The sequence below is a fragment of the Salmo salar genome, chromosome ssa20 (assembly GCF_905237065.1).
Source record: "Salmo salar chromosome ssa20, Ssal_v3.1, whole genome shotgun sequence".
In the NCBI taxonomy this organism is placed as follows: Eukaryota; Metazoa; Chordata; class Actinopteri; order Salmoniformes; family Salmonidae; genus Salmo; species Salmo salar.
In genome coordinates, this window is record NC_059461.1 from 30,762,135 (window position 1) to 30,767,999 (window position 5,865).

The 5,865-nt window shown below is 42.1% G+C and overlaps 1 non-coding gene across 2 annotated transcripts; it reads right to left on the reverse strand.

The window, feature by feature from the left end:
• Nucleotides 1-2,477: 2,477 nt before the first annotated feature.
• On the reverse strand, nucleotides 2,478-5,653 carry LOC106580414 (uncharacterized). Of its 2 annotated transcripts, none has more exons than XR_006760907.1 (4): nucleotides 5,588-5,653; nucleotides 4,876-4,949; nucleotides 4,532-4,685; nucleotides 2,478-2,563 (listed from the first exon to the last, which is right to left on the reverse strand). It is a non-coding gene; the product is annotated as an uncharacterized protein (transcript). The 2 variants fall into 2 exon arrangements; XR_006760906.1 differs by lacking the exon at nucleotides 5,588-5,653 and adding an exon at nucleotides 5,428-5,554.
• Nucleotides 5,654-5,865: the final 212 nt, after the last annotated feature.

Here is a 5,865-nt window from a genome sequence, read left to right on the forward strand (position 1 = left end):
CAGAGGAAAGAAAAACGTCCCCCTCTCCACATAAATCTATACTGTCAAAGTGTCAATAGTAGCAGACTGCACTCTATTGGACAACTAGTGTCTGTTACTGTAGGTAGCATAGGCTAATAAACCATGTATGGGTTGATCAGCTCATATGGACTAGGAAAGGTAGTATTATACACTTCTTTTTTAAAGAATCTATTCTATGAATGAAAATGTCAGGAACAGAAGTTTCTTGACAGAGCCGTGTGTGTTACTAACCGTGCAGGTCATGCGTCCCTTTCCAGTGTGGAACATGCGGGGGCCCTCCATGTTGAGGACACACACCCCTCATAAAAGCCTTCTTCATGGACTCCTCATAACGCTCCCTCTGCCCACAAGCTCTGGATCTCAGCCTGGGCCGCATCCACCGCTGCCACATGCTACTCACCGGGAGAGAGGGAAGGAGAGAAGAGGGACGAGAAAGAGTGTGTGGGGAAGGAGGAGAGAGAGGGATTAATTAATGTATCATCGTTGTTAACCGTACTGTAATTAAAATTCAAAGGTAACATTGTGGAAAACATGAGGAGAGGCTAGATTGCTACTGAGGAATAAAGGTTAAAGGGAAGCATGTTTCAAATCACTAACTCTTAACTGACCACAGTCTCTCTGCAATGTCTATGCTCCATTTCCTCTCTTCTCTCACAGTAATAACCATCTCTCACCCTCACTCTGCTAGGCCTGTGTTCTGCTCTAGCTCCATTCTTTCTCTTCACGTCTATGGTACTGCCAATAACTCTAGCCTATTCAATTCCTCTCTTCCATTCCAATATCGCCCTCCCTCCCTTTCTACTTGGACTGCTTTACTACATGTCTATGGCTCAATCACTGCTCTAGCTCCTCTCTTTCACTGGGCTTTCAGCCTCCATCAATTACATGTTTAGTCAATCAAGCTCACTCACTGCGATTGATGAATAACTGCTGCACTAAAGCAATGTTATTAACCTCTCCACAAAACCTGGTTTACAGACAAACCTTCAAAAATGTGTATTTGCCATTTAAAAAGCTGTCAGGTCTGCAGAACTGTGCAGTATGGTGAGTGACAACTATTTCTATAAGACAATGTTTATTCAGTCTCTGTTGTCCAGTTAGTGAAACTAGCTTCTGTTCTGTGCTCATGTGAAACTCTGGGTAAATTGTCTTATTGTAGTACAGAACACCCAACAAAAACAATAAATTCACATTTCAGTGTTAGAATTACATATGATCACTTTTTCCATGGTTAGAACTGTATAGCCCTACTGTATGCAGCAACCTGTGTGTGTAGTGTGTGCAGCTCTTACCTCCGCCCTCTTGTCCTCGTAGTCAGCTGACAGGTGCACATAGACCTCCTCTGCCCGGGCGCGGCACACCTTCCACCTCCCCTGGACCAGGGCATGCCAGCCTGCCCACACCTTCCTCTTCAGCTGCAGACTGTAGTGCTGCTCTGCCAGCCGGGCACTATGGGCCTGGAGAGAAGGGAGGGGACACGGGGGAAAGCAGGATAGACCAGGGACAGGAGGAGAAATGTTTAGAAAGACTTAACTACGCAGGATTCAAACCCACAAATTAACAAGAAACAACTTTGATTTTCTACTTTTCAGATATTTAGTGAAAGATGTATTAAATACTGTAATTGTCACAGTTTAAGAAACAGACGCCTCAAGTCCTCAACTGGCAGCTTCATTAAATAGTACCCGCAAAACACCAGTCTCAACGTCAACAGTGAAGAGGCGACTCTGGGATGCTGGCCTTCTAGGCAGAGTTCCTCTGTCCAGTGTCTGTGTCCTTTTGCCCATCTTAATCTTTTCTTTTTATTGGCCAGTCTGAGATATGGCTTTTTCTTTGCAGCTGTGGCTAGAAGACCAGCATCCCGGAGTCACCTCTTCGCTGTTTACGGTGAGACTGGTGATTTGTGGGTACTATTTAATGAAGCTGCCAGTTGAGGACTTGTGTGGTGTCTGTTTCTCAAACTAGAACCTAATGTACTTGCTGATAATGGGCCTCTGTACGCCTATGTAGATATTCAATATATATATATAATTTTTTTTTTAATCTGCCGTTTCCAGCTACAATAGTCATTTACAACATCAACAATGTCTACACTGTATTTCTGATCAATTTTATGTTATTTTAATGGACCAAAAATGAACGCTAGTGTATACTGTAGCAGAAATGACAAATCAAGAATCAGATGAGGAATTCCTGATCAGTCAGGAAACATCTGATAAGGCCCAACGGGCCAATACAATACATTTGTAGAACACAGCCTCATAAGTCTATTCTCATAACTGAGAATATATTATGTTCATCTCCAAGCTAAAAATCTATCTCCAGACATTGAATAAATAGACAATAAAGAAGCAGGGCAGGCTAACCTAGAGGCTGTCGCTCCAGGTGTCTAGGATGTTCTCCATCTTGTTCATGTTCTCAGAGATAAATATCTCAGTCACCACGGTGACCAGGTGGTCTGGGCTGCTGTGTCTGCACCTCTCAAACAGCGTCTGCAGTCTGTCTGAGACCGCAGACGACCTACCGGCCATCTTTTCATTACCTGGATGTAAAGAGATTGGCTTTATTTTCTGCACACAAACCTGATAAAGACCCACAGTGATAAAAAATAATGTTTGATTAGAACTCTGGGAGCATCAAAATAGTATATTATAGTTTTATATATCCTAAAGCCTGTTCAGTCTCATGGTCTTTATAATGCGTTTTATTGAACTAAATAGTAAGCATATAGCTGTCTACTTTGGCTGTGTGTGATTACCCTCAGACGTGTGTTAGTGCGCCCTGAGCTCTACTATAACAAGGGAAGCCCTTTGCTGCTTACCCCAACCCCCTGCTAGAACATCTCCCAGCTTCAGAAACTGAGCCTGGGAGGCAGAGAGAGCCGGAGAGAGAAAGAAACAGAGCGAGACTAAGTGTGACCATAAGAATGCTAAGTAAGACTCTGGTTCCTCATCCAGGAATGCATTTATGTCAATATCTTAATTAAATCCAGAAGAAGGAAGAAAAAAAAGCACTCTAAAGATCAGTTTGGGCATGATGCCAGCATATCATTACAAATCAAGCGCACAAAATCCTGCCTGCTTTTTACATCCCAGGGCACTACTCCATGACAGTTTAAGCTCTACAACACAACTAAGAATGCCACGGTCTGGAGAAAAGACTGAGACCGGGTGTAAGCTTGGTTTAAGCTTGCTTGTGGTAGGTAACAGAGAATGAATGGTTCTTCTGATATTAAATAGAGTACCTCAGACAACTAAATCTTGTAATAAATAATGTGGAAATTGAGCAAGTTGAGATGACTAAACTGCTTGGAGTAACCCTAGATTGTAAACTGTCATAGTCAAAACATATTGATGCAGTTTGTAACTAAGATGGGGAGAAGTCTGTCTATAATAAAGCGATGCTCTGCCTTAACAACACTATCAACAAGGCAGGTCCTACAGTCCCTAGTTTTGTCGCACCTTGACAACCTTTCAGTCGTGTGGTCAGGTGCCACAAAAAAGGACTTAGGAAAATTGCAATTGGCTCAGAACAGGGCAGCACGGCAGGCCCTTGGATGTACACAGAGAGCTAATAATAATAATAATATGCATGTCAATCTCCTGGCTGAAAGTGGAGGAGAGATTGACTTCATCCCTACTTGTATTTATGAGAGGTATTGACATGTTGAATGCACCGAGCTGTCTGTCTAAACTACTGGTACACAGCTCGGACAACCATGCATACCCCACAAGACATGCCACCAGAGGTCTCTTCACAGTCCCCAAGTCCAGAACAGACTATGGGAGGCACACAGTACTACACAGAGCCATGACTACATGGAACTATATTCCACATCAAGTAACTGACGCAAGCAGTAAAATTAGATTTAAAAAACAGATTAAAAAAACACCTAATGGAACAGCGGGGACTGTGAAGCAACACAAACATTGGCACAGACACATGCATACACACACACATACGATAACATACGCACTATACATACACATGGATTTAGTACTGTAGATATGTGTTAGTGGTGGAGTAGGAGCCATGTATTGTAATGTTTTTAAAATAGTATAAACTGCCTTCATTTTGCTGGACCCCAGGAAGAGTAGCTGCTGCTTTGGCAACAGCTAATGGGGATCCATAATAAAAATGTTTAAATACAATACAATACACACCTGTCATTTATGGTCTGATATTGTCAGTTATATGATTAACGTGCCTTTCAGTCTGTGTTTTGGGACAGTATTGGCTATCTTCAAGCTGTTCATTTCTCCATGTCAAGTGTCTGGGTGCTTGTGAAATACACATGGAACATTTATCAGCTTGTTGGACTTGGTGCATTCGAGTCTATGTGGGTCTGGGGTAAAAAAATAACTACGACAGAGAGGATCATTTCTTGAAAGCCAAATCCTTTATGACGGTTGATCATTTGAAGGAAGCAATGTGGAGGGCCTCAAGCTGTGTGTCTGTCAGAATGGCTTAGTGTAACGAGTGTGTGTGGTTGAGCAGCAGCCCACTGTACCTGCTGAGTGTTAGGGCCTAGCGTCATTGTTTCCACGGGAACTCCGTTCATCTGCAGACAGTTGAGATGCGTTCAGAAGCTGCAGTTGAGCACTGGGCTGCGGCTCATACTTAGGACTGACTACTGCATGGTGGAGAAGTTCTTCATATTCATCCTGGCCATAATGAAAGAAGAGTAAGACACATTGAATCCTGAATAAAGTTCTGCATAGATACTGCATGTCTCCATTGCAACTTCAAATGATCACTCAAAACAGTCAACTGATGAGTTTTGTTTACATGAAGAATTGTATTTATCTTTTTGAAGACCTCTCCACAAATCTGTAAAAGGAAGTGCTTTGTTACCTGCAGCTCAGATGAGACCGAGCTGCCCCGATACCAGTCCCCTGGTAGAACTGGACTGCTCGAATCCCCTTCATCTGAGGAAAGATTAAAATACAAAGAATAGGTTATTTTACTAGGAACAGCACTTGGAATAGTCCCGTGCTGATGAAGTCAGATAGCATGATGACAAATACTAAATAGTTAATTAACATGTAAAAAAAAAAAAAAAAAACTAGATAACTATTATACTTTATTCAAAGATTTTTCCTATAAGTGGACAGGTCGAGCTTATAAGGTAGCTACGGCAGGGGGAGTCTCGCAAGGCCGTCCTACAAAATCTATTTTGGTGATTCGTCAGGTGATGGCACAAAGTTTAGGCTATATTTCCAGTGATTATTTCACCAAACAAATTTTCAAAGAGCAGATGATTGACTCGAAAAAAACAACAACGATAGATTGGATCAACTTGTAATGAGTGGCAGCAGACTGCTAAACTATGTTCAACTGATCGACATGATTTAGCTAGCTAACAAAAGTTAACGTTAGTAACCTAGCTAGCGCGAAAATACACACCGCAGCTTTAAAACAATTGTCTTGTATCATGTCATCATTTTCAGAAGTAGCTAGATAACGTTATTCAATTACTGCTTTTTAGAGTATCTCGAACTGGCTTCGTCTTGCGTTTGTTTGTTTGTTTGTAATTTGTTGAATTTGACAGTTTCAAATCGCATACCTTGCGTTTCAAACTAGCTAACTTTAGAACAAGGCGCGATTAAATTGGTTACTGAGTCGAAGGGCCTTACTACAGTACTTTTGATTGGGCAGCGCGTTTCCAGGGTAACAGTAGGCGGAAACAACACTGAACTCGACCAGAGGTAGAGGAGGAAGCCATATTACCCAAACCAAACCACTGCCCCAAACGGCCTGAGTGAACTATATTACTTTATCCACCATCTACGACTACATGTCATCTAAGATGATCCAAGTGGTCATGCTGTAATTTTAGCTATC